The sequence below is a fragment of the Papaver somniferum genome, chromosome 9 (assembly GCF_003573695.1).
Source record: "Papaver somniferum cultivar HN1 chromosome 9, ASM357369v1, whole genome shotgun sequence".
NCBI classification, from domain to species: domain Eukaryota; kingdom Viridiplantae; phylum Streptophyta; class Magnoliopsida; order Ranunculales; family Papaveraceae; genus Papaver; species Papaver somniferum.
In genome coordinates, this window is record NC_039366.1 from 40,801,809 (window position 1) to 40,825,605 (window position 23,797).

At 38.1% G+C, this 23,797-nt stretch overlaps 1 pseudogene; it reads right to left on the reverse strand.

Annotated features, from left to right (window-relative positions):
- Positions 1-14,838: 14,838 nt before the first annotated feature.
- Positions 14,839-15,061, reverse strand: LOC113309812 (annotated as a pseudogene).
- Between the last annotated feature and the right edge of the window lie 8,736 nt (positions 15,062-23,797).

A 23,797-nucleotide genomic window follows, 5' to 3' on the forward strand; every position in this document is an offset into this window, starting at 1 on the left:
AAGGAAACAACCTAAGTTTAAGAAACTCATCAGATAATTCCTTGAACTTCACTGTACCACACGATTCTTCAAAATCTCTAATGTGGTAGTAAGGATTTTCATTCACCTTATCGTAGAAATTAGGAAGTGATTGAATGGTGCTTGCTCTAATCTCATAGGTTGTTGTGGTGGTAGGAAAAATACTACATGGAAGTTGAGAGACTCTAGTAGGGTACATATAGTCTCTCAAACTTTTAACCGGAGGGTTCGTACCCTCATCATCTGTTCTCGTCATGTATAAAGGGTTACTTTAACAAGACGAACAATTGTTTTCTATCCCAACTACTTGGTAGATCTTGCATAAGCTAACAAAATGCAGAAGTCAGTTCAAACTCACCTTGCAAAGCTTCGCGAGGATTTCAGATACTTACTTTTCTGCCTGTTTGGGGAAGATTCCAACAGCGTTCTCAACCACTCCCCAGCAGCGGCGCCATAAAATTTTCGCATTTTATGTAGTGGTAAGAAAGGTTGTCGTTCACCCAGACTCGACGAGATTGCTCTTAGGCTTAAATAATGGAAAATACGAGAAATAAATAAAATACATACAAAATATGTCACAGGATGAAGAATTTACTGGGACTCAGGATTTCACTGTTTTTCATATTCAAGTAGTTCAGAAATTAATCCTAGACAATTATAACTCAAAATAAAAAAAATATCAACTCTATTATTTTCCAAAGTAGATTTCATACAACATTAGTTGTATATTGAAAGCATGAAGCATCAGAATTACCTAGAACTAAGCATGCATCATCAAACAAAGTCAGAAATAATTAATTGAAATCATAAAGCGTTAAAAATCGGTGCAAAAAGTAAATAAAGAATTAACTGAATTACCACAGGGATGAAAAACAGCTCCCCCGTCGTCCCAGTGTTGGGGTTTAGCTCCTCATATTGTAGACACTCTCAAAGTATTTTTTTTCATTTCTCAAAGGGTGTTTACAAGAAGAAAATGGAAAATAATAAAAGCAGTGAATCTGTAACGGGTTTTAGGTGTACAAACTCTCTATTACAAGCATGTGAAGTTATGTGTTGCTAACGGACTGTTACAGAACCTGAAATATACTATCCTAAAATGCGACTGTTCTAAACAGCTTAATGTTCTTCATGTTTATCTTCTTTGTTGTTTCTGCAACTCTATTTTCTCACTCTCTGTTCTCCTCGCTACTCTCTTCCGATTTTCTCTTCACCCCAGCAACCTGTTTATATCGAACAACACCAAGAAATCTCGCTCATTCACTCTCAATAATCCTCCGTTACTCGGTCATAAAAATATTTTCTTTCCTTTTTTCATTCATATGCAGCTGCGAATTACGTGCAGAATATTCTTGTTTAACTGATTCACGCTTCTTCAGCAAGCCAACTCTAGCCAAACACGTGAGTACACTTCTAAATTCGTTGTAATGCCGTGATTATCTCCCTCCGAGAATAAACTTCCCTGTTTTGACCAAACACTTCCTTTTCTTAATTCCTCGCGCGTAAACTGAGTTGCCAATACTCCAAACAAGGTAAAATAGTATCCCAGATATAGTAACTTCTACAGAATCACCCGAACTCTCAATTATGGACTTAACAGAACCCGACAATATTCTTCCTTCTCTGTTTTGCTCAAACCAAAGAATTCTCCCTTGGTTTGCGAATCAGAATGAATTACCATCCCTGTTTAATCATAACAGGCTAGTCCAAGTCCAAATCTACGAACAAATCTCCCCAAAACCTCGCCAAAATCTTCCACAAAACTTTCGCACTTTGAAGCCATTTTTCCCCGCCAAAAACCAGGTGAAGAAGAAGGTCGCCCCTATCGAGAGTAGGGTGCCTTTAGCATCTGGCGCCTTGGGGTGCAAATAGTAAAGAAGGTGCCCCTTATCCAAATATGGGGTTCATTTAGCAGTTGTCCTCCGAGGTGTCCTAGGTGATTTTTCGAGCTGATTTTTCCAAAAATGTTTATTTCCTAAAAATACCTACAAACACATAAAACACTTTAATAAGTACAAAATCGAGTACCAATAATACATAAAGTTGAGAACAATTTAGACACAAAAATGAGTCAATCACCAACTAGATAAAAGAAGTTTCATTAAAGAAGGATTTACATAGGTGTTTGCGGGTGAAAACGGTTTCTGCTGTTTTCGATAATTCCGTGTGAGTGGATGAGAAATGAGTCTAAACCCTAAACAATGTACTGCACGGGAGGACTTTTGATTCGAGAGATCAATCTGTACAATCCTGGCCTAAAAGAAGAAATGGTCGTTCCAGGCTTGCTTCGGTCACAAAGTGAAGGAGAATGGATGGTCTTAGGGAGGAAAGCGAAGAAAGTGTTGAGACCAGAATAGTTAATTTTGGAAGTGTGGGTGTTTCGTGGCTTGTATCATAAAGTTGAACTAGCTAGCTGAATGAATAGCTATCGGATTATTTCTGGATGCCGTATTTTTCTCCTGACCAAAACTTGTTGTTTGGCGGAAATAGGTGAGACCTATTTATACAAGTCGCAACAAAACGTACCCTGGTCTCGTAAGAAGTGGAAGAGATTGAGTGGTGGAAGAAGGGAGTAACGGGTAACGCCTGGAATTTATGTTTCCATAATGGAGGATACGTTTACACCATTACTTATCGCCATTACTAACCGGCCCGCTTTATGACACTTTCCTGTGACGGGCGTATTGCACGTCGCATGCTGTAAACCGCCAGACCAATACCCTGAAGAGTATCCCCCAGTTTGGGAAATGTTTTGATGTCTCGAGCGTTTTCGTGGAAAACATGTAACACTTTGCTATGTGTGGCAAGCTAAAATTGAGAGGCTTGTCGTAGGTAAATAGCATGTGATGCTAGGATCGTTTTTTCTAGTCGCCTAAAACTTGTCACGAGCATACCGGCTCGGTGGCGAACTTCGATGGCCGAGATAGCATCTTATGAATAAGGGTAGCCGTTGATTGTGGCTACCTTGTGTTGGAGACGCGGCGCCTGATAATCTCGCAACAATAATATCTTAGCGAAATTGTCAACAACACAACACAACACAATAGCGTCGCAGAACAATTTCAGAAATGAAATAATAAACGACGTCAGCTAAAGTCACGAGAACGATGTGATAGTCCTGCGAAAATTAGAGAGTTTGCGAGATTAACATTTGTAAGGTTGCGAGAATGTCGCAAGCCATGTCCGAAAATAAAGGACAGATTAGCTGTCATCCACTATGTATTTTCCTATAAATAGTCGTTCGACTGAGAAGAAAGGGAGAGATCTTTTTTGAGTAAGAAACAAGTAAATAGGAGAGAGAAAGTCTAGAGGAGAGGTCATTCTTGATTCCTTTATCTTTTCTTATAAGAACATTCAAAGATTGATCAATAAAATTAAGAGTGTAAATCTAAAAATGAGTTGAGCAATAATGAAATCATATGAGGGGTGTAGTATAGGATTTCCTGCAACTACATAATGGCGCTAGAAACAGGGAATCTTGAAGATCGAAAGTTGAAGATTGTTGTTGAGATTAATATTGAGATTTGTGAATATTTAGAGTGATTGATTAAGAATTTTACATAATTTCTTGCAATTTGTTAACATTAAAGAAATGGCTAGAAAAAGAAATACATCCGAACAGCTGACTATTGTTAGAAGAAGCAAGAGAATTGTTGGAAGAGTAAGAAGTGAAACGGGAGAATCTACTAGAATGAGAAGTAATAGAGAAAATCAAATTAAACCACCAATTCAACAAACACTAGTACAAGGGAGGAATACAGATTATGATAGGGTAAGTATACACACTTGGCAATCAAATTCAGCAGAAGAAGTAGAAGAAGAGCAACAAACTAGAAACCATGGACAGGTGGAGAGAAATCAAGAAGCAGATGAAGGAATAATTCATGGAGATGAGGAAATTGGAGCGTTAGAAACGTTAAGACGAAGAATACATGAAGAAAGAAGAGTTGAGGCAGAAGAAAGTGCAAATCTAACAAGGCAAAATCATGAATTGAGGATGGAAAATATAAGACTACAGAGTAGAAGATCGAGAAGTATTACAAAATCATATTCAAGATCGACTAGAAGACAAATGAGGCGAAACTCACCCACAACTAATGCTGGAAACAATATTCAAGAAGAAATATCAAATCCTAATGAAGAATATCGCGAAAATAGAGAAAGAGCTGATGATCATTACATTCCACAAAATGAAACTTTTGATGGTGGGCAAAATGGTAGAAATCAAGAGAATGGACAACGTCAGGGACGAAATGACAAAGATGGCGAAGGAAATCGAGAGGAAGGAAGAAGAATTTGACATGAAAGAGAAACTCAAAGAAATCAACATATGATTGAAGAAGAAATTGAAAGACATTATGCTGAACAAGCACATTTAATTTGCGAACGTGAAAGATTGAGAGCGAAAATGGAAGAACAAGAGCTTCAGGAGACAATTCGCCAGAACAATCACAACAATCGAGAAAGAAGGCGTACACAAAATCGGAATAACGGTAATCTCAATAAAGAGTATGATAGAGTACAGAGGATGGCTGAAAGACAGCTAATGGAATTGATAAGAAATGAACAAAATCATGGAGGGGAAAATGAAAGGCATAATCATATGCGAATTCAAGATAGATATGAGGAAGAGAATCGCATAAGAAGACGAGATAAGGATAATGAAGAAGAAATGCAAAATTTCACGAGAGAAGAAATACATGAACGCAGAAGAAGAGAGGCGAAATTAAAAAGACCAATGGATCAAAATTCAGGTATAAATAAACAAATCTTGAAAGAATTAGAAGAAATGAGAGGAATGCTAAATAATAGAGGAGAAGTAGGCAGAAGACAATTGGATGAAGCAATAGAAGAAGCTGCGAAAACTCCATTTACAAGGGAAGTACAATTAGGAGGAATACCACCGAAATGCAATTTACCCGCATTAACCAGCATTTTTGATGGAACAACTTGTGCAATTCAACACATTAAAGCCTATGTGAGGTGTATGTTGCGATGGGAAAATCATGATGCCAATATTGTGCAAGTATTTCGCATCCAGCTTAACAGGAGAGGCGTTAAAATGGTTTGAAGGTCTACCAAAGAATATAATAACATCCTTCAATCCTTTGCAGACTACATTCCTAGGGGCATATATAAGCAATAATTCTTCGCGACCTGGTATAGAAGATGTGTTTAGGTTAAAACAGAAGATTGGCGAAAGTTTGAAGCACCTGACTAAAAGATGGAGAACCATGTGTAGCGAAATGGCTGGCCGTATAGATGAGAGATATCTTATATTATTATTTATCAATGTTATTTTTGCAACAAACCTATTGTATGTCCAAATTTTCAGAGTCAAGAATACGATCACAATGACTGAATTGCGAGAACTTCATGAAGAATACATTTCTCTAGAGGAAAGGCAAAATGAAATGGAGTCGTACCCAGTTGCGAACACCAGCTCACAAACAGCGAATGCAAGCTTATTACCTAATCTAATAAACACAGTAGTGAATACTTCTCAAGTACAACAAGAGAAGGTGACGGGTAAAAATCAACAGAAACTGGTGGCTATGGGAAGCCGAGATCATGAAGAATATGAAAGAGAAAGAAATTTCTACAATCGTGGTGGAAATAACAAGATTCAAAGACTCGATCAACCGCAAGAAACTTATGGAGGTCAAAGACAAAACTATAATAGAGGACAAGGAGGTCACAAGGTAGTATGGGAAGAAATCAAGATGCCACCTCTAAATTAAAGTGTGGAGAAAATATGGGAAGCTATAATTTTGATGGAGAATGTACCAACACCATGGAATATGGGAACGGAACCACCTCCAAACCACAGAAGCCATGAGTTTTGTTCTTATCATCATTTTCATGGACATACAACAAATGATTGCATAAATGTAAAATGAATTATTTTGAGAATGATAGATCAAGGAAAATTGAACCACTTTTTGGTAGGGCACCCACAATCTCAACCATTGCCACCACCACCAGAGCATCACAAAGTAAACACGGTGAAAAAGAAGGGAACATTCTTCATAGAAGTTGGTGCAAAAGCAAAGAATCTATTCTGTCACTCTATCTTACATTCATATAAGACACTTGAAGATTTTCATGACAATGTTTTGAGTAGAGTGTTCGCAAGAGATAACGATGGAAGAGAAATTATGAATATTGCGAAAATCTCGCCACTAGAGGAATGGCAGAAAAAAATCATTTCTTTTATCGCGGAAGAAATTCCCGAAAGAGAAGAGGTGCATGATAATCTATTGGTAGTAAAATTAGAAATTAATCCAAAACCGAAAGAAGATGAGGATGATGAAGCTGAAGATTCATGGGAAATTAATAGAATTCTAATCGATACTGGAAGCTCTGTGAACATCTTATTTTATCATACTTATAAAACTATGGGGGGAAGAGATGATGATCTTATACCATCAACATATAAGATATATGGTTTTAATGGTACTTCTAACAAGCCTAAAGGGGAGGTTACTATGAGAATTCCATTGAAGGGAATATCTTCCGAAATTTTATTCTGTGTCGTTGATGTAGAATCACCCTACAATGCGTTAATTGGTCGACCTTGGCTACATGGGATTCTAGGTGTAGCTTCAAATTTCCACCAGTGCATCAATTTCCCTCACCCCAGTGGTGTAGGAATCATAAAGGGATATTGGGTTGAAGGAAAGAGGTGTTACGAAACTGAGATAGAATCTTGCGAAGGAAGAGCAAACAAGAAGGAAAACTGGCGACACAAAATCAAAGATACACAAAGTAGTGAGAGGTTGATGGTGGATGCAATCGAAAGGAAAGGAGAAGAGATGTTGCGAAACCAATGCTAGCCCAGAATAAAAATGATGAACATACCACTACCAAGGAAGCAGTAGCAGAAAATAATAAAGAAGCAGAGGATGGCAAAGGTAATACAAACAAGAAATGTATGAATGATTAAGTTGTTGCGACACTCTCGCAATAAGTAAAATTCTCAAAAATACATTTGATTGAATGACAAAATTGAGATTGTGAAATCCAAATAAAATATGATGATGTGCGAGACTCTCGCAGAGATAATGAATTTTACAGAAAGTAATCAGAGAAAAATGACAAAAGAGAAAGAGGCGAACCTTTATGGCGTACACCCTAGTTCGCGAATACAATTTCGCAAGAGGCAAATGTAAGACCTAAAGTACGTCATATAAGGGGGTACCTGTTGCATGGCTCAGGGAAAGCCTACACCGCCACCGGAACCTGAGTCATGGAGATTTGGGGTCAATAAAGCCCATCCGAGAGAGGCATCTTGGATTCTCAGCTTAAGCATATGACTTAGGTTGGGCGACTAAGGTAATAAGGACTCTCCTGCAGATCTGATCAAGGCGCCGAGGTACACGGTTGAGTCAAGAGTGCCAAGGACGTTTGAAGCGTACTTTGCCATTCTTGACTGCACTCGGCCTGAAGAAAACCCCACTTAGGGTGCAGTCTCGTAACCATAAGCCCTATAGGTAAAAGGGATAAGAGTCTGCAAAAACAACTGGTTGTTGTTAAGACTGGATGGGAGGATCTAACCTTGTATGGTAGAAGTACGCCTCCTTGAAGGGGAAACCAGGGGGGAGATAAGGGCGGCACCCTCCATTAGGGAGCTGATAAGTGTCTTAAGACGCAAATGTCATGAGGCTTCTTTTTTATTCGAAAGGGTATTAAGGCTTGTCATATTTGTGCAACAATCCTGAAGAGGAAATAATACAAAAGAAAAATATAAGAGGAGATCAATGGGTTTTCGCATGAAAGTGCGAAGACGTCCTGCAATTTCGTCGCAAGACGGCACTGTCATGGGGCTTTATTTTCGCAAGAATATTTAGTCCTGTCATATTGTCGCAACATTCCTGAAGAGGCCACAATACAAACGAAAAAGTTAAGGCAAGATCAATGGGTTTTTGCATGAAAGTGCAAGGACGTCCTGCGATTTTGTCGCAATGACAAGAGGTGGCATAATAAGACCTTTAATTAGGAAGGAAAAATAAGACCACACAGGAATGAGATTTTGAAAATAATCAAAATTCAATTCACATAAGATAGCGAAATTATACATAATTACCTGCGAAATTGAGGCATAAAATAAGAAAAATTTATAAAATCTCTCATTTGGATACAAATAACAGAGGCAAGTATGGGAATGAATGAAATTAGAAAATTTTATTTGTCTCCATACGACAGATTTACTCAAAGATTCAAAAATTAATGATTATATTGATTAACTGTATTGCAAGGAAGAATTGTTTTAATGAATGCAGGTCCAAATGAAAGAAACACAAATATACAGAAAGAAGGAATAAATGTACAAGTATTACAGAGAATCAAAGAAAGAAACAAAGACTACTTCTTAGTTGATCCTTTATTATCTTCATCAGACTTGTTCCCTTCTTCTTGTGCGTCAGAATCTTCATCACCATCAGAACTTTCATCGCCATCAAATTCTTCATCATCAGCTTCGCTATCAGAAATAATCAGACTGGGAGTATTCTGTGGGATCTCTTCCAAGAGACAAGGATAATGAGAATGAGGGATATTATAATCGTCACAAACCATTTGGATAGTTTGATTGCGAAAATGCATGGAATCATTCTTAAAATTCGCAACAGTGATCTTGATTTAATTCTTTAATCTAGAATACTTGTCGTTGCGAGAAGAAAGATTCTTTGCGAGTTCCTCTTTTTCATCTTCGAGTTCATCAATCTTTTCACGATATCTACTTTCAGAATCTGCGAGAAAAAGACAATCAATTATTAACTTGATGAAAATTCATAAGAAGCAAAAGACTAGTAAAGAAGAGCAGTTAGTAACCTTCTATGTCAGAAATCATATCTCTAATCAAGGCTGTATGCTCAACTTGGAGACTAACATGTACATCTAAATCTTTTCTGGCATCATCTAAGATTTTCGCAGCCCAAACAAATTCATCCTCATTACTTATAAGAAGACGATAACGAATTTGGTTTTCCCTTTCGCAGAGCTCGATGTTCTTGCGATTAGCTTCATCTCGTTCAAGTTGAACTTCAAGAAGAGTCTCTTGGAATTTCACCAAAGCCTTAGCACCTTGATCATAGATACAATCCTTATCATCTATGAGACCGCTAATTTTGGTTCTTAACTCATTGGTTTTCTCTTTAGAATCAAGAAAGAGACGCTTAAATCGGTTGGCTAAACCTAAACTAGACCTATGATCAATTTCTAAGAGGCGAAATTTAGATCTAAGCTCATTCAGATAAAGAGATGAAATTTTATCATTTGAGAAACTATTTATGGAATTATTAAGATGCTCAAGAAGGGTATCATTATCCAAGGCATTAGGAAATGAACGAAGAAGGGAAGCTTCATCAGAAAGACCATAAATTTCTGCAAAAAGGATAATTTAAATAAGATAAAACAACAGGATGAATAAATGAAGGGAAAAGAGAAAAGTAACATACCGTAAAGCTGATTATTAGCTTGCTGAAGACTAGAGATTTTGTTCTTATACGAAGAAGAATCAATTTCTAATTGTCTATTTTTCTCGCGAAGACCTTTAACTTCAGCTTCCAATTCTTCATTCTTTGTGCGAAATTGAAGATTCTTTTTTTTAAGATTTTCGCGTCTCCTCTCTAGGTCTGAGGCAACAGAAAAAGAAGTTTTTCCAGCCTGCGAGAAAATATAAAAAATATTAATATAGAAAGAAATTTTTAGTTATGACAATGAATAAGTAAAAGGATAAAAGTATACCAGACTATTGAGAGAATGCAAGAAGTCGGGAGTCACGGATCTAGAAACTCCACGAAGAGAGCTATCACCATCCAGTAAAGGGACATCACAAAGGGTGGCGAGAGATTTGCAGGTATTTGCGAATTGGCTATCTCCCATTCCTTGTAGAGAATCAGAAAAGAGGCCAGAGAGCTTAGCCATAGAAGATTCAGGTGGAGAATCTTCACTTGCAGCAAGATCGTCATTATCCTCGTCATCCTTGTCACTTTCGGAATTTTCTTGAGGAGGAATATTTGAAGGATAATAAGAACGGACTTTCCCTTTCTTTGAAAGAGGACCAGTTGATTTTTCCCCGCGAAGAGCACCTTTGCCTTTATCACCAATCTTCGCAACATCGGCAGGTTCTTCTACTTCATCAATAATCTTCACACACAGATAGAAATAAGAAATGGAAGCAACAATATACTGTTTAAAATCATAAGAGAATATTTCTTACCTCATCTGTGTATGAGCGAAGAGCTAACAGAGTACTAGCTTTCCCAGTCCTGTTATAACTATCTTTCAGTTTTTGGATCTGCAGAATGTCGCAAGAGTTAGCGAACAAAATAATAAAGACAAATAAAGAAATATAAAGTGAGCTAAATGGGAAGAAACATACCTCTTTCTCCTTTTCAGGCCAAGAGAAAACCCAAGGTTGATAAGCAGCGAGATTCGCAGGAAGAACATTTGACCCAGCAATGTAAGGTCCTTTTAGCATTAATGGAAAAACACACCATTTATCATCTTTGGATTGGCGAGGAGTTGTGTTTTTACCAGAATGACAGTCAATATCTTGCATGAGAATTTTAGCTTCATCAATGTTATCTTTCCTTTTCAAGCGAATACCCCAGTGAGTATTCTCTTTCTTCATGGAGATCAGTTCATAGTTCTCAAACAAACTCGCTACTGTGTATTTCTCAACAATTATCTCTAGATCTGCGAATTTAGGATCCCTAACTTATTTGGAGTACAGGGATCCTCTACCAGCACCACGGTTAGCGAACTCTAGCATCAGACGGATGCAGTCCCCACTCAGTTGGAAGATAGCTCGCGAAAATACCGAGTGAGCGAGAATTTCATAGAATAGAGGAAGATATGGGTCATAAATAGGAATGGGGAGACCTGCGAGAATCTGACCTAACGAAATTATGATTGATTGATCATCACAATACTGATCAGAAAAAAGTTTGACAGAAAGAATTAACTTGGCGCTTTCAACAGGAATGGTAGAGAGTGTGAAACCTTTCCCAGCAAAATCTTTTTGGACATCTTTTAAATATTTCTCATGTCTATGACCACTTCGAGCCATATTTGAATAAATAGTATGGAATGAATAAAAAGCAAGAAAAAAGATCCCTCCCTTTTCTTTATAACTTGAACGACTATTTATAGGGAAATACATAGTGGATGATAGCTAATATGTCCTTTATTTTCGGGTATGGTTTGCGACATTCTCGCAACCTTACAAATGTTAATTTCGCAAGCTTTCTAATTTTCGCAGAACTATCTCGTGATTCTAGCTGACGTCGTTTATCGTATCATTTCTGAAATTGTTCTGCGACGCTGTTGTGTTGTGTAGTTGATAATTTCGCTGAGACATTATCGTTACGAGATTCTGATCCTACATTTTCAATCAGGATTCAGAGACATTTTATAATGCCGGAGTTGAAAACACCATGATCCCATGAAGTGTGACAGTTGCTGGAATCAGAGAATGGGAAATGGTGAAATCATGTTAAAACCAATTACTCATCGTGCGAAGACTTGGTTAACTTTCCACCCACTACTTTGCTGACTATTCCAACTGATTGCACGACTTGCTCACATTCTCATCGTTGGTGAACACACGTGTCGTAGACCGCCAGACCAAAACCCTAGTTAATATCCCCCCATGTGACACGATTGAAATCTCGTGATTGTAGAGTCAGTTTCTCACTTTATGGGACGATGAGTCCATGTAGTGCTGAGTTGAACATGATTAGCAAATGTTCTGAAACTCATGAATTTAACGTGTCTGCTGATATGAGGTATCATTATAACCTAAGAAGAGCAAAACTGTGTTGCTAAATTGTTGAATATTGATAGTTGAACCAATATTCTTTGGTTTGAGAAAATATTGCTAGTCTGAGTGAATATTGTTAATTGATTAAACATTGCCGGTTCGAGCGAATATTGCTAGTTCGAGCAAATATTGCTAGTTCGAAAAAATATTGTTCTTTTTGATGAATTGTTGGTAGCTGGACCAAATAAAATATTAAAAGTTACTGACTGCTGGGTCGAGCAAAATAAATATGAATGTTAATTATGGAATCAACATAAAATTATCAGAGTGTTCAAATCTGCTCAGAATCACGTTTCTGCAAAACTCTGGATTCAAAACCCTAATTTTACCGGAATGATGATTTATTGCAAATCAACGCAGTACCGGCTACATGGAATGACGGGTTCACCATATAATGTCGATGATCAAGAAATACCAAAGTCTCTCGAGGACCAGTCGGTGAAAGAATGGCTAAATGCTGGTTTAATCATTTACTGAAATAATGCTCGTGTGAGCGACAAATAATAAAACTTGACTTATGGAAAAACTGAAGGCCGACCAAGAGGTCATGGGACCGGATCTTGGTGGCCGTGAGACCAATGGATGGTTGTTTGAGCAAATTTCCAATTGTTTGGAAATAATTTGAACCCAATATGAGCAGCTGAGAAAATTAGGTTAAAACTATTAAAGCACGCGGGACCAGCTGTTTGCAAGCCTCAGGGTCACCCTTGGTCGCTCAAAGGCATGTGCCCAAGTCACCATAGTGTTCGCGCTTCAGTCCTGAGAATTTTGATATTTTCTGGTGCACGTTTGAGCAACATTTGAAGAAAATATACAAAATCCATGGTTTTGCTGAAACTGGGAAAAATACATGAGATGATTAAAAAATAAATAAAACAATGAATTACAAGTTGTGGGACCGGCCACGGCTAGGGCATGGCCGGCCGGATGACACGCGGTCCCACATGCTTTTCCCAGTTTTAAGTGATTTTATGTATTTTTCTCTGATTTAAGGGAAATTCCACGAAACTCGAGAGTTTGGCGAAATTAGGGAACTTCATGAGATGAGAGACATAAATTAAAATATAAAATATCGAATGGGAGTGTGGGACCGGCAGTGGCCATGGCATGGACAGACGGCCAATGGGCGCGGGTACCAAGGCACTCTTCCCAATTTTATGTAATTTTGATGATTTTTGATAATTTTCATAAAATCAAAGGGATTCGTTGAAAACCAAAATATTTTGTTGAAATCAGGGAGTTTTCATGAAATCAGGAAACAAAATACAAAATAATAATAAAATAATGGGCGTGTGGGACCGGCTAGGGCATGGCCGACCGGCTAGAGCCCGGTCCCACAAGTTTTCCTAAATTTTTTTAATATTTTCCATGATTTTAGAGAAAATTATTAAATTAGGTAATTTTAGGGAAAAATCATAAAATCAAGGAATTTTTATAATTTGAGAAGAAATAATAAAATAATGGGACTTGAGGTGTGGGACCGGCCACGGTCAAGGCATGACCGGCCGGCCGGCGGTCCCATGACACCTTTCCCTAATTTTATTATTTTTGATAAAGTCATGTGATTTAGATAAAAAATACATGAAATTAGGTAATTTTCATGATTTTAGGGAAAATTCATAAAATCAAGGAATTTTCATAATTTGAGAAAAATAATAAAATAATGGAGACTTGAGGTGTGGGACCGGCCACGGCCAATACATGGCCGGCTGGTGCTCGGTCCCGAGACACCTTTCCATAATTTTATTATTTTTGATAAAATCATGTGATTTAGACAATTTCTTTGAAATAAATGAAATTTGCTCGAACGAGAGGATTTTCATGAGATCGGGAAATAGTAAAAATATGATAAAATATAAAATTGGGCGCAGGACTAGTCACGGCATGACCGGACGGATGATGAGCCCAGTCCCCTGGCGCCTTTGCTAATATATTATTATTATTTTTCTTCCTATTTTGCATAGGTTCCTCGTTCATTCATATTTTTTGAAATGCTCGTTCGTGCATTCAAAATGCTGGTCTATGCATTATTTGTTAAGTACACTTGCACCGTTTTTGTCAGGGCTTATTCGATGCTCAGATCCATGTTTCATTGAATATTTATCACTAAATTCTGTTGGTAAGAACCATGAATTAAAGTGACGAAATATGACGAAGAATCGTAGAATATTGTTGGATACTCAGACGATGGTTCGTAGTATATTGCTGGATATTCAGACGATGGTTCGTAGAATATTACTGGATATTCAGACGATTGAAGACAATTAATTGATGGCTCTATACTAGAAGGGATGCCTGTCTAGGAGCATTAATTATCCGAGGGTTGAGCAATATGAACTTGCTGGAGTGTCATATTCCTCTTGCATAGTCGGGGAAAACCTGGTTACACCCCGAAGACGTTGTCGCTCTATACTAGCAGGCATGCTGTCTAGGAGCCGCCCAATCTTTTGATTCTATACAGTATGAGATGTGTCGTGGTATCAGCTGGGAGACTACACATCTTCATCTTCTCTGAGAGACTTTCTCCATCAGAGGTGGCACGAGCTTTCGTGCATGGAGACATGTGTCTCGCTACTCATCCGATTGCCGGATCCGGAGTAATTACTGAAATTGCTCAGTATTCATGAGATGTGTCGTGGCCTCAGCTAAGAGACAAGACATCTACATGTACTCTGAGAGACATCCTTCTCAGTCAGAGATTTTATGGCATGAGCTTTCATGCTTTGATGAGAGGAATGAGCCTCAATACTCATCTGGTTGCCGAATTTGAAGTATAGTTTTATAATTCTACCCTTTGTCGAAAATCCACCATCTACAGAGAGAAAGTAGCGTGAGTTCTAAGATTAGGGTTTACACATAACTTCCATTGTAATACAATCATTTTTATAATAATATTTGAGATCCTTTTATGTCTTAAGTTGTTCATAGATTACCATAAGGGTGTGGTTGTAGGATTCCCTGTAACTACAGTTTTAAAGATAAACAATGCGTCGTTTTTAGTCTTCTTTCCTCCTGAAAGTGTATCCTTCAATATGTTTAGCACGTCCACCGTTGGCTGGCACACAACAATCGGACATTTTCCACATACCAACACGGTTCAAGCACTCTTTGCATTTCTCATACATGAAAAAAGAGGTCGGTAATTCAACCAGACGTTCAAGTTTGTCTCCTCTCTTCAACTGGTGAGTTCAGCAAATTGATATCGTTTGACAAAGCCATCTTGACTAATTATCAGATTAAAACTCAATAATAAAAATATAGAAATTCTTGATTACTGAATCATATTGGTTTATATTAATATTACCTTAAAAGGTATTTATAATGATGTCTTAGATTTCGTATTCAAGAAACAATTACTAGCAAATTAAATCATGTAAAAGGCTCCTAATACTAAAATGATGAACTATTTTATGGATATATGAACCACTTGAGGTATCTACCTAACCCAACTCAATCCCACCAAAACCCATTAAATCATATTTGTAAGACCAACGTCTATGGATTGAGAACAGAAAACTCATTCAAATTGAAAGAGTTTGATAAAAAAAGACCAAATTAGGTGTTATTTTGGAATGAAAACACTTATTCATTCACTCACACTCTTCCGTATACTCTTTCAAACGAAGGAGTGCATCACAGTGGAGACTAAGAGGGACGTGATTAGCCGATCAGAAAAAAATCAGTGTTGGGAAGCACATAATCAACTTCCTCAGGATAAAAATAAAAATATGGAAAAAATAATTAAAGAGTTTTTGGAGAGGCACTTGATGCGGCTTGAGTGATTTTTCTCTCCAAACGATTTATCATAATCCTCCTAGTGATAACTCTTTCACCTAGTATTGAAGTGTGATAAACATGAGCATTGAGATTCTAATGTTGTTGTGAGAATAATTCTCTGTAGCTTCATTGATAGGCAAAATCCTGATTTATACATGTTTACACAACTATATAAGGCAAATAAAAGATACACCTAACAACTAGATAAGGCAAATAAAAGATACACCTAACAATATCTAGGATATATACAGAAAGAATATATATGCAGTTACAACCAAATAACAAACACAATAATGTCAAGATATATCATATCTTGACCATATCTTAACACCCCCCCCCCCCCCTCAGACTCAAGGTGGTGGAGTACACATCTTGAGTCTGGAAATTAAGAATCGAAGATAAGCTGCAGAGTGAGTCTTGGTGAAAAGATCAGCCACTTGAAATTCTGATTTAACATGCGGAAGAGTGATTGTACCTTTCTTGAAATGATGACGAGTAAAATGAAAATATATCTCTATATGTTTTGTACGCTCATGAAAGACATCATTGTGTGTAATTTGAATAACAGCCTTGTTATCACAATACAATGGTGTATGAGCAGAAATTAGAACTCCCATATCACGAAGTAGCCACTGATGTGATTGTAGATAGTGATAGAAGTGGTTCGATTCTCAGACTTGCGAAGGATAAAATATAGACTTAAATTCTAAAACAAAAATAGAAAACTCAAAAAAAGATGATGTTGTTATCAATATTAAAAGAACATTGAGGCTAAGATTCCACTATTTTCCAAGTTCAAAGTGATTTAAATCCAATATTTATATTTATTCAATTTTTTCGTTTAATTTGATTCTAAGATGTTGCAACAAGTAGATTTTTAAAATAACAAGTGTAAATCAGAAGCATGGGATATCAAAAACCTAAGTCCAAGCATATACCATCAATGGAAATCACAATTGTTGAATAAAAATCATTAAAACAATTCTCAAACAAGGCAAATAATCATATAAATAACTGTAATAAATAAGATAAATAGAAAATACCACTCTTTATTGGAAAAATAGCTTCCTCTATCGCCTCAGCAATGGGGTTTATCTCCTCATATCAAAAACAGGTTCAAAATATTTTTCCATTGCTCAACAAGTGTTTTCAAAGGTGAAGAGACTCAAAGGGAGTAAAACAGTTCAATCGCAACGTTTATATGTGTTGCAGATCGACTGTTACAAGAGAAACAGAAGGAATAAGACTGCTACAACAACGATAGAAGCGAAGTGTTGTAGAACAACGACAGTGTTCTGCGACAGTTGGGCGTGGGTTGATGTTCTTCGTGTTCTTCAGCAGCACCAGCAGAACAGCTTTCCTGCAACTCGTGATTTTTGCTCTCTGTTCTCTTGTAAACCTCTCCTCAAGTTTTCTGCCCCTCTCTGTGACTTGAAGAAACCTTTTTATAGCCAACAGGAACCCTAATACTCGATTTAATTCTCTCTTTACTTCGACAGAAAGTCTCGGACTTCTCCACTTTCCAAACTCTTCTCTACGCGTTTCTGAGCTTTCCCGATTGTCTCAAACTCTTCCTTAGATAGATATGTATCTTTGGAAAGATTTTTAGGTCTTTAGTCTCTCTAGAACTTCTAAAAATAATCTCAATAGGGTCCCGTGTATAACTCCACCTCTGTTTTGCTCCAAATCGATTTCTAGCCCAATTCAATCCATTCCAGTGCCCATACCAAGCCTGTTATGCTTAATCACGTCCAGCCCAACAAATTCCAGCGATTGAATCTCTCTAAAACAGCCGAGAAATTCGAACCAAGTTTCGCTCGTTGCTGCCATTTTTTTCACGCCAATTACAGTTTTTGAACGTGAAGGGGAAAGGTTACCCCTTATCCAGTGGTCGCCCCTTATCCGCTTCTGGAGTCCGTATAACACTTGTCCCTTGGGTGTGTTTAGTAATTTTTCTGGGATGTTTTCAACACTTTTCACGGGGTTCCTCCAGGGTATTTCTGGGATGTCACTGGTACGTCTGCTACGGAGGTTCAAATGCCACGTTTTGAGCCAATTTCGCCGCAAAAGCTTATTTCTCCAAAAACACCTACAAAGAGATAAAATACCAAAATAAATACAAGAATGAGAACTATCAATATATAGAATCGAGACAAATTAGACACAAAAATGTGTCTATCAAATACCCCCAAACTTATTATTTTCTAGTCCTCGAGCAAAACTGAAATAGAAAATAAAATCCTAACTCACTGTCGCAGGCATCGTCGATTGCATTTAGCGTATGCAATAAGCCTTTAAACCCCTAGGTGTCCCTAGTGGCCGAGTTATAGTCTCGGGAGGGCTTACTAGAGATATACACACAAAACCTTAATACTCCAGACCCTAGCTATCTACAACGAACCTTGGAAGGCACTAAAGAATCTCCTTGGTTGGCATACTTATTAACTACAGGAGGAAGTAGCCTGAAGCGAAATTCCAATTGATGTACACGAGTTTTCACTCAAGCATACCAAAATTCATATATAAGTCACAGAGCTCTACTCAGATAGTTGCACTATGGACATCATATTCGGAGTCAAAATAATCACATGGATAGATCAAAAAGATGGATATAGAGAAAAACATAGATGGTTTTGATGTTTATTAGGTGAACGGTGTTTCTCATATCTGTCTGAAGGCCTCCGCCAAAATGAACCTATCCTAATGGACTGAGATACTAGTCTGACTAATATCAACACACTGGCATATACAAGGGAACCAGTGGTCGATAATCCTAACTCTATGTCAACTCAGCTGGCATATACAAGGTTACTACTGGTCGACTTTATTGAATTTATTCCGGTTGGTCTGGTGGTCTGGTCTCAATTTTTTTCTTTCAACTTTTTTTTTTCTTAATCACTCTAATTCACCCTAGCATTGGTAACAACTTGAATCGTGAGCCCCACCTAATCACTTAGAGAAACATAGTTTAAAAAAAAACAAAATAAAAATAGAAGTGAAAAGGAGTCAACGAGATATAGTGAAACTATCATGTTATTTCTAACACCTGAGCTCTGTGCTTTTATGAATAGACTCTTTAGATGTTGCCATCTAATCAGATTGGTTCCTCAACTCCTACAACCAAAATGCTTCCATCCACTTATATTGGTTAGTGCAATCCTTAATAGGCATAAATTTCTAGGCTCTAGAGTTTATTTAAAACAAAAAGTTTCTACCCCACCCCCAAACTTAAATCTAACATTGTCCTCAATGTTTCGCATGAAAGAACAGTACCAAAAATATAAGTAACATGAGGAAATAGTAAAGAGAAAGTTTGGAAAGATAGTACCTGGGTAAAGTGAAACCAAAAACTGACAAAAATATTATACAACATACAAATCGCCTCGATGGTCAATCGAGGGTAAACAGGGTCCTCCAGAGGGACCTCCTCAACATCACATGTAGGAAAAGGCTCTAAAAGGGGCTTCAATCTCTGACTGTTAACCTTTGAAGAACTAGTACCATCTGATGTCTCAATCTCAATAGCGCCATGAGAAAAAACAGTACGGACCACAAAAGGACTGGTCCACCGAGAGCGCAGTTTCCCGGGGAATAGATGCAAACGAGTGTCATACAGTAGAACTTTTTGACCTGGAGAAAATGACTTCCGTAAAATATTCTTATCATGCACAAGTTTCATTTTGTTATTATACTCCTTAGCACAATCGTATGCATCTCTACGAATCTCGTCCAACTCATTGAGCTGGAGCTTTCTGTGAGCTCCTGCCTTGTCAAGTAAAAAGTTCAACTGCTTAATAGCCCAATAGGCTCTATGCTCTAACTCAACAGGCAAGTGACATGCCTTGCCAAATATTAAACGGTAGGGTGACATTCCAATGGGTGTCTTAAACGCGGTACGGTAAGCCCATAAGACATCAGTAAGCCTCGACGACCAGTCTTTCCTATTGGGATTAACTGTATTCTCTAAAATACGCTTAATTTCCCTATTGGAAACCTCTACCTGACCACTAGTCTGTGGGTGATATGGGCTAGCTACTTTGTGGGTAATACCATATTGTTTCATTAACAGAGCAAACATTCTATTACAAAAGTGTGAACCCCCATCACTAATTATAGCTCGCGGTGTACCAAAACGTGTAAGTATATTCTCTTTCAAAAACTTAATTACGACCCTATGGTCATTTGTTTTACACGGAACCGCCTCAACCCACTTAGACACATAGTCTACAGCGACAAGTATGTAAAGATAACCTAAAGAATTAGGAAATGGACCCATAAAATCAATGCCCCACACATAAAAGACCTTAATAACCAAAATAGGGTTAAAAGGCATCATATTTCTACAGGAAATGGTTCCTAACCTCTGGAAACGATCACAAGAAACACAGTGACTATGGGAGTCTTTAAACAGTGAAGGCCAGTAAAATCCACACTGCAATATCTTAGCAGCAGTCTTCTTAGCACTAAAATGACTTCCACAAGCATGTTCATGACAAAAGGACATAATACTGGACTGGTCACTCTCAGGTACACATCTCCTAATAATCTGGTCGGGACAATACTTAAACAAATAAGGATCGTCCCAAAAGAAATGCTTAACCTCGGCTAAAAACCTAGAACGATCTTGTTTACCCCAATGTTGAGGGATACGACCAGTAACAAGATAATTCACTATATTTTCATACCAAGGTGATTGGGAAACAAAGAACAATTGTTCGTCAGGAAAGCTATCCCTTATAGGAAGGGCATCACTAGGGGAACTAACAACTAACCTGGATAAGTGGTCTGCTACTACATTTTCAGCACCCTTTTTGTCTCTAATGCCTGGAGAAAATTCTTGTAACAATAGGATCCACCTAATAAATCTAGGATTGGTGTCCTTCTTAGACAAAAGGTATTTCAAATCAACATGATCGGTATAGATTATGATCTTAGAACCTAATAGGTAGGATCTAAACTTATCCAAGGCAAACATGATGGATAGCAGCTCCTTGTCGGTAGTTGTACAGTTCAATTGGGCATCATTCAGAGTTTTGATAGCATAGTAAATCATATGAAGTAATTTGTCTACTCGTTGACCTAACACAACGCCTATAGCATAATATGAAGCATCACACATAATCTCAATGGGTAGGTTCCAGTTGGGTGCCTGGACTATGGGAGCGGTAGTGAGTAAATTTTTATGCTTCTCAAAAGCCTCTAAACAAGCATCATCAAAGACAAACTTAACATCTTTTGCAAGAAAATTCCAAAGAGGTCTAGAAATCAAGCTAAAATCCTTAATGAATCGATGGTAAAAACTTGCATGCCCTAGGAATGACCTAATGTCTTTTACGGTTTTTGGGACCTGTAAAGTCTTAATAAGGTCAACTTTGGCTTTGTCTACCTCTATACCCTTTGAAGAAATGATGTGCCCTAAAACAATTCCTGATTTAACCATGAAATGGCATTTTTCCCAATTAAGCACTAAATTTTTTCCTTACACCTAGTCAACACTAATGTCAAATGATGCAAGCACTCATCAAAAGATGAACCAAACACTGAAAAATCATCCATAAAGACCTCTAAAAACCGTTCTACCATATCAGAAAATATGCTCATCATACAACGCTGAAAAGTCGCAGGGGCATTACACAGCCCGAAAGGCATGCGTCTATACGCGAATGTACCAAAGGGACAGGTAAAAGTGGTTTTCTCTTGGTCTTCTGGGGCAATAACGATCTGATTATATCCGGAAAAGCCATCTAAAAAGCAATAGAAACTATATCCAGCTAATCTCTCTAGCATTTGGTCGATAAAAGGAAGGGGAAAGTGATCCTTCCTTGTGACCTTGTTCAATTTCCTATAGTCGATACAGACACGCCATCCCGTGGTCACTCGGGTTGGGATTAACTCATTATCCTCATTCTGGACTACAGTGATACCTGATTTCTTGGGAACAACCTGAACGGGGCTGACCCACTTACTGTCTGAAATTGGGTAGATAATACCCGCATCTAACAACTTAAGCACCTCTTTTCGAACTACTTCTTTCATGTTAGGGTTCAGTCGACGTTGCATCTCCCTAGACGGTTTGGAGTCTTCCTCTAAATGAATCTGATGCATACAAACGGTAGGACTAATACCCTTAATGTCTGCTATAGACCACCCTAAAGCTTCCTTATTATCTTGAAGTACTTTTACTAGCCTACTTTCCTGATCACTATCCAAGTCGGCAGCAATAATCACAGGTAAAGTCTCAGATGGGCCTAAAACACATACTTCAGGTTATCTGGTAGTGGTTTGAGGTCCAACTTAGGGGGCTCTTCTAAGGAAGGAACTGAGGTAGTCTCAGAAGCTGGTAATGGTTCGAACCTAGCTTTCCATCTATCAGTGTCTAACACAGGGGTAGAATCTAATAGAGCATTCACTTGTTCAATGGTACTATCATCGTCAAAATCTAAACCAAAATGGGATAGACAACTCTCTAATGGGTCTTCAGACAAGATGTTTGGTAATGACTCCTGAACTAAGGATTCTATCATATTCACCTCTTTAACACATGTGTCATCTAGCTCATAAGGTAGCTTACTGACATTAAAAATGTTCATTTCGATAGTCATATTACCAAAGGATAAATTCATCACACCATTTCGACAGTTTATGATCGCATTAGACGTAGCTAAGAATGGGCGACCTAAAATCACAGGTATCTGGTTCTCTGGGTCAGGGACAGGTTGGGTATCTAGGACCACGAAATCCACTGGATAAATAAACTTGTCGACCTCAATAAGAACATCCTCGATAACACCTCGAGGAATTTTGACAGACCTATCAGCTAACTGCAGTGTTATCTGAGTAGGTTTCATTTCACCAAGTCCTAGCTGTAAGTACACATGGTACGGCAGTAAGTTCACACTGGCTCCTAAGTCAAGTAAAGCTTTTTCTACCCGGTGTTTACCTATTGTACAAGCAATGGTTGGGGAACCTGGGTCTTTGTACTTTGGAGTGGTAGTGTTCTGAATGATTGAACTTACATGACTAGCTAAAAAGGCTTTCTTATGGACGCTAAGTTTTCGCTTTCGCGTACACATATCCTTAAGGAACTTGGCATAAGCAGGAATTTGCCTAATTGCATCTAATAAAGGAAGGTTTATGGTAACTTGCTTAAAAACCTCCAATATGTCATTAAAGTTCGATTCCTTCTTTGTTGATGCTAATAGCTGGGGAAATGGGGCTCTAGGCACAGAATCAGACCTCTCAGGAACCGAATTGGCATCATCGGAAATTTTATCAGTCCCCTCAGTTAGTGGTCCTGGGATGAGATCCTGAGGGGTGAACTACAGTATGTTCACTATCGGGTATGGTTACCTGATTGTCTACTACTCTACCACTCCTAAGGGTTCTAATAGCATTCAATTGATTCGATGGTTTTGCACCTACTTCATGAACTCCTATAGGGTTGGGGGTAGTCTGACTAGGGAGCCTTCCGTTATCTCTCTCACTTAAGGTCTTAGATATTTGGCCGACTTGAAGTTCTAGCTTAGCAAGGCTCTGAGCACTAGTTTGAAAGTTATGCTTGGTTTCCTGTTGAAAACTGATTTGGCTCTGTGCTAACATATCCTGAGTTTTTGCTAACATCTTAATAGATTCCTCTAAGCTAGTCGTTTTGTTTTCTGGGCCTGATGAATTCTTAGTGTAACCAAAACCTGGGGGAGCATTAGAATTACTAAACTGACCTTGACTCTGGCCCTTAGACCATGAAAGGTTCGAATGGTTTCTCCAACCAGGATTATAGGTTTCTGAATATCGGTCAAACTTCTGACGGTTATCATACCTAGTGTTATTATAGAGAGCATTGGCTTGCTCTTCATTATTCTGGCCTTCCCAAAAAGGCTCCAATCTACCACTAGTGTGATTCACTTCTAAAGCTTCTAACCTTTTCGCTATAGCAACAATTTTGGCATCTGTTCAAAGCTTCCTTCAACCCTATTAACATTTCCTCTGCCTAGAAGAATTGTTTTCTGGGGTACCCTATTGCTTTCCCATTGTTGGGTCTTTTCGGCAATTTCATGCAAATATGTCATCGCATCATCAACTGTTTGGTTTTCAAACCCACCTGTACACATCGACTCTACTGTAGTTGTGGTGGGATAATCTAAACCCTCATAAAGGATCTGAACTAACCTAACCTTTTCT